A 6291-nucleotide genomic window follows, 5' to 3' on the forward strand; every position below is an offset into this window, starting at 1 on the left:
ATGCCACCATGGCGGTGCCTCCCGAGCCCTGGGCCAACATGATGCTGGAGACCGTGGGCTCAAGGGTGGCTCGCTCTGTTGGTGTGGGGCGAGCTGCCCCGGCAAGCGTCTTGCCGGGGGAACCTGCTTCGTCCCTCTGCTCTTTGTGGTCTTGGCCTTGGCGTTGCTCTGGTTGTCTTGGGCTTCGGTCTTACCTTGGCTCACCTCCCCTGTTCTCCTTGGTGTGACCGTGGGCGCGGCTCCAACTGCCGTGCACAAGTAAAGGGGTACAAAGGTGCGCCCTTCTTTTGTACACCGACACCATTGCTTTTGTATCACACTATTTGTCCACAAAACTACAACACACGTTCGGCTGATAAACTCTAGCTCGCAACAAAACCAGAATCCAAAATCAAAATCCAACAAATGAAACTTGTATATTTACCATTTTTACCGCATCACAGATACAATAAACATTTTGTTAAATATAGGAAAAATGGCATTTTTTTTAAACGTCGGAGGGGCGGGGGTGGGGGTGGCTTCACCACCAGAAGTTTCAATGAAGGGGTTTATAGGCCAATCGTTTACCGAGAGGAGAAGAAGTCATGCCACATGTCGGGGTCTTCCTTTTCCTTAATTTTTCTTAGTCTGTGTGTCCAAAGGATCAGCTTGCCAACGGTGTTTTTAGTTATATCCGCCAAAGACAAACGGATTTTCCTTAAAACCCAGGCATTCTTGGAGTCCCGGATTTCCCAAAGAATTTGCAACGTCATAAAAGTTTGTTGAGATGATGGAAGGTGAGCTTGTAGCTTGATGTCTCTGCAGTTGTGGTTTATACCAGGGGCTCGCTCGATGGCTCTCGCATTGGGGCAGAGCAAGAAGGGGTGAGTGTTATCTTCAGATGCTTGCATGCACAGGGGTAGTCCACGCAGTCGACAATCTTTTTCATGATTAGATTTTTGCAGGTGTTTAGCGCTCAAGGAAGAGCAACTATCCAGAAAACTTTATTTTGTTTGGTACTTTTGAGGACCAAACGTCCAAACCTTGCCCGGAGTTGGGTCATCGACTGCGTTGTATAACATGGAATAGGCAGTTTTGGAGGAGAAGAGCCCGTCGCCTACAAGAGTTCTTTGATATAGCTGTTCTGTGAGCAGTACCCCCTGCAGTAAGACACGAAGCGATGCAAGTTCCTTTGTTGCAACAGAGGTAATTCTATTACGCAGTACAGAGCCGATCTCTGCATGCATAATCTCGTTGACAAAAGCGTGTTGTTTTAGGTGGTGTGGGTAAATTTCTGGAAATGCAGTGGCTAGTGGAACTGGGGTAAGCCATTTATCTAGCCAGAAGAAGGTGGAGGGGCCACTGTTTGACAGTGCATCCAGTTACTTCTCTGAGAGGTTCAAGATTTTTGTCGACTAATTTTGCTTGGTAAGCTACTCTTGAACCCATAGAGACTGGGAAAGGCGATTGGATTAGGATCCACTGCTTTCAAGGTTGGTTTGTTGAATGCAAGTTGTAAGCAAACCTCATCATAAGACAAAAAAGTTATGCGTCAATGTTTTAACCCCTAGACCACCTACTGTTTTGGGAGTGCATACTTTGTCCCATGCCACCAAACATTGAGCCCATAATCCTATATGTCCTTGTCTGACCAAAAGAAGCACCTACATTTTTTGTCAATCAATTCAATGAGGATTTTTGGCAGCTGAAAGGAGCCCATGAAATAAGTTGGAAGAGAGTCTAGTACTGCAAACTGTAGCACTATATGCCCCCTTTTGTGAACAGCAGATCATCCCAACCAGAAAGGTATCTACCAAAATTATCTAGTAGAGGTTGGAAGGTTGTGATTGTCAAGATATGTTTGGGGGAAATTAGTTAATGTGGTTTGAAGACCAGTAGCTAGTGCGTTGGCAAGACTTGGGTCAACGTTTAAAGTTAGAAAGGTTATTTTATTGTACTTTATATGGAGATTCGTGGATGCAGCGAAATCGTCAAGAGTTTGCTTTAGGTTTGGGCCGCCATTGGTGTGGTTTGAGCAGAATGAGTGTGTCCTCGGCGTACTGGAGAACAATTGGTGGGAAATCGTTTTTGATCGTGTGGTTAGGCTCGTTGTTTGAATGTGCCTACTCAATCATGCGTCTGAGTAGGTCTAAAATGATTATGAATAAAAAGGGTGAGATGAGTCCCTTGTTGGGGACCTTGCTTGTAGTTTATCCATGGACTAGGTCATCCATTTAGCAGGACAACCGTTTTGCCGCTGCCTAGCAATTCATTGATCCAGTTGGACCAACGTTGAGGAAAGCCCCTGATTGAAAGCATTTTAGGAGAGAATCCCAACTGACGGAGTCAAAGGCTTTTCTAAAGTCAAGTTTGATCATGAGCGTCCGATGATCTGATCTATGGCAGTGCTTCTTCTTTGAGTCAGTCTTCCGGGCTTTGATTCTCCTCAAATTTTCCCGTGGGAATGGATTAGACGGAACACCGGCTAGATTCTTGCTAACTCCTTGGGGCGCCGAGGTTAGGGTTTCTCATCGTGCGTACGCAACGGCGATATTGGTGTCAGGTTCTTCAGATTGTTTCAAGGATTCAAGGGCGGCGAATGCTGCTGCACGAAGACTTCTCGACTGTTATTGACAAGGTCAGGCCGGCTCCGGTATGAGAGCGGCGACAACGGCGCCTTGGCAGCTTGTTCTGGCGGCGGTAATGGTCGTTCAGTGGTCCATGGACCTCGATGTAATTTTATTATGTTTGAGGTGTTTTGTACATCCGATGAATCTTTATTTTTATTTATTATTTTGAGGGAGGTGAATCTATCTATCTATCTATATCTATCTATCTATCTATACCTCTATATATATATATATATATATACCTATACTAATTCTAGACTTCCAATAAATTATCACGTTAATTAGAAATTAGGAGCCGTTAATCTGGTGGGACCAAGTTATTACGGTGTAGATCAATCCTAGAAAACAATCAATAAATCTTTTTTATCAATCCTAGAAAACAATCAATAAATCTTTTTTTTCGAGCCTCCGCATTGATCCATAAAAACGTTGCACGTAATGCTAAAGGTTTGTGCTACATGGGCAACAAGTCCAATCTGGTCACGTTAAAAAAAGCAACATGTCAAATCTGGTCACGCTAAAAAAAACAAGTCCAATCTGGTCACGTAGGTATATAAAACTTGCAATTCCTGTCATGGCGTGTATAGCTTGATTAGGTATGATGAAAAAATAGGACTCCAAATATGTCACTCTCCCCCACGTTCCCATAATTAATGATAAAAAAATAGATGCAATCTTTTCCTAAAAGTATAGATGCAGGTAAAAAAATCGATTCCGAAAGAGATCTGATTCTAATCTCAGCGTGGAAAGTATTCCCCGATGGAAACTGAAATATCTAGCCCACGGTTCCTTCCTCTCCATTATCTCTCTCTCTCTCGCCCCATGCCATCGTTCCTTCCTCTCCATTATCTCTCTCTCCCCCCACGATTCCTTCCTCTCCATTATCTCTCTCTCTCTCTCTCGCCCCATGCCATCGTTCCTTCCTCTCCATTATCTCTCTCTCCCCCCATGGAACTATTTCACGTCCTTTCCTCCCTCCAATCTCTTTCCCGCATAAAAACCAAAGCCATTATCTCTCTCAAACTAAAGAAAAGCAAGCAGGTCCGTGGATCTAAGAGGAAAAGGAAGGGAAGCCATGGATCTGGCGTGGTCAAGAGGCTTACTGCCTCAATTTTGTTTTCCTGGTCTATATCAGGTTCGTTTCTAAAATATTTTGTGTTAAATTTTTCTTGCCGTTCTACCATCCTATATTTTAATGTTGATTCGTGTTACATTGTTTTGTATCGCTCTTTTGATTGGCGCTCGAATTCATCCTAATCAGGATTCGTATTGAACCCTGAATCTTCTCACGTACAATTTTTGGATGCCTCATGAAGATCGGGCTGGAGCACCACTATGCCCATCAGTTGTACTTATACTTCTTGACTATATAGGATTCCCTCGGGAGGCACAAGGCATCCAACGCTCTAGCCCCCGGGTTTGCCCGGCCACATCTCTCACGGGGAGCATGGGCATCCATTACACAAGAGATGCTGGAGAAGCGGGAGTAACCCCATCGCCTGCAGCTCAATAATTGTGGCATCCAGGTAGTTACTTCAATCGCAGACGACATGCTCAAATCCATGCCATGGCATGTACATCACGTCATCGATGCATGCATAAATTTGTACATTGGTGAAACCTGATCAGCGAGCTAGGGCGTTCAACAGGTTAGTATTGATTGGTGCAATCATATCTTTCTACTATTGTATAGATATTTTACTGCCACATTTATCTTCTACTATTCTCCACCACATGGAAGTGGAATCTATGTAAAAATTGTGCGTGGTTAAGATGATCAATGCAGGTTGGCAAAGCATCTGAGGAAAAATAGACAACTCAGGGATCTCAAAGACTCAAAATATTCTGATTCAGATTGAGTGTATATTGCAAGAAAGTAAACAAGTACAAATACAATGGTTGTCAATACTTACGACTCCTGGAATATACAGGGATAATAAAATGTTAAAACTATGGAGTCAGAGAGAAGGTCAACAAAATTGTGGAGCATTCTTTCCGTTGTGTTGTCATAGTAACATCAAACAACTGTCCAAAATTTGATATTTGTGTATTTCATATTAAAAGGATGTAAGTATTACTATGTGTATATTTACTTTATAGGAAAGTTAATATCAACTTCCACCACCGAGAAGATGCTGTGTGCTGCGCCCAGTCAATCCCACCGCACTTCCATACTTGCACTACTATTGCAGATGCCCAGCCGGCTAACTGCCATGGATGAGGCGCCACACATGATTGAGGATGACATGGAGTACCGGTGCACCGCCGTCCGCGCTCGCCCATTATCGCCGGAGCCCACGCACGATATGCTCGCCTGTGGCCACCGTTTCCATCCGAATGAGAGTTTTCCACATCATTACCACGGCTGGCAGGTAGGCCATTCCATCCGCTGCTGCTGTTCCTTTTGAGGTCTGTTTTCCATTTGATTTCAACTTGGGAAAGGTGGAAAAATACCTTTTAGCTGAAAGCAGTTTCATCCTATAGTTTGTACTATTTCTGGATTTCTTTAAATTGCTGTTGTTTTGTGAGCTTTAAACCTGATCTACTTTTGATTTTAAAGCAGGTGCTGCTTTGTGGAGTTTTTACTCAACATAATTTTGATCGTCCATGCTATTCGCGTATATTTGAAAATTAAATTTGTCTTAGTCTACAATGGTTGGGAGTGAAGGCTACAGCATTTTCATGTATTATTTGGTTCAATTTCTATTCCACAAAAACACCTCGGTCCCGTTTTTTGCTGTGACTACTCAACAGTCGACACTGTACTTCTCTTTTTCCTATTTAAGATTAGTTTATTTATGTCATTCCTTAATATTCCTCTGGTAGAATAGCAGGTTAGTTTCTCGCATAAAAATAATAAACTATAAACTCCGGCACTCCAGCACTTGCTAAACTGGTACGTGCAAAAATGTACCATGTGTGGAGAAAAGACACATTGATGCTCAACTCCATGACAAAATACATATGGCAGATCCACGCATACCCATGAGCTATTGTACACCGCAAGGCTGTGGCTACGTCCAGTTTATCCAAATATGATTCGCGTGCTACTATACATATGTTATCTTAGCCAATTTGGTCCAAGATCGTGCTAAAGCAACCAAAACGGTCTGATTTTTGCCACGCTTATCTGCCACTCTGGAGGGCAACCAACATAAAATAGATAACACACAGATTTTGAGATACGAGATTACATTTTTATGGCATCACCAATGATTCCATCGCACAGCTTTTCCAGGGCAGAAGTGGGATTCTGATGATTTCTTAGGTCACTATTACTGCATATGTAATGTTTTTAATTAAATTTTTATAATGGTCGAGACGCGGGTTGGCAGTGCAATGCAAGAACTGTTAGCAGCACAACCGAAAACAGACCAGGGACACACGGCATGGTATATGAAATTAAAAAGTGATCCAGATTTCACAGGTTAATCCGGTGAAGTATTCTTTGTCACTTGGAGCATATTTAATTTGGGTGGCGCTATGACTATCAGATGTTCTTATAAATCAATGAGGATGTACCACATATAACGAAAACGAAGGAGTCTCTCAATGTTGGCAACAACATCCCTTGCATGTTACTGAGTTAGGGATTCATCTTCCCATTTGTTCCTTTTCCTAACTATACTTTTAAGTTTCATAGTATTACGTTGTGCAAGAATTGACACTATAGCCTTGATTG

General features: G+C 42.8%; 1 long non-coding RNA gene across 2 annotated transcripts; it reads left to right on the forward strand.

Moving 5' to 3' along the window:
* The first annotated feature begins 3316 nt into the window (after positions 1-3316).
* Positions 3317-5416, forward strand: LOC123167523 (uncharacterized). Of its 2 annotated transcripts, none has more exons than XR_006483953.1 (2): positions 3317-3744; positions 3871-5416. It is a non-coding gene; the product is annotated as an uncharacterized lncRNA (long non-coding RNA). The 2 variants fall into 2 exon arrangements; XR_006483952.1 differs by having other exon boundaries at positions 3983-5416.
* The last annotated feature ends 875 nt before the right edge of the window (positions 5417-6291 follow it).

This window comes from Triticum aestivum, chromosome 7D, assembly GCF_018294505.1.
Source record: "Triticum aestivum cultivar Chinese Spring chromosome 7D, IWGSC CS RefSeq v2.1, whole genome shotgun sequence".
Lineage (NCBI taxonomy): Eukaryota > Viridiplantae > Streptophyta > Magnoliopsida > Poales > Poaceae > Triticum > Triticum aestivum.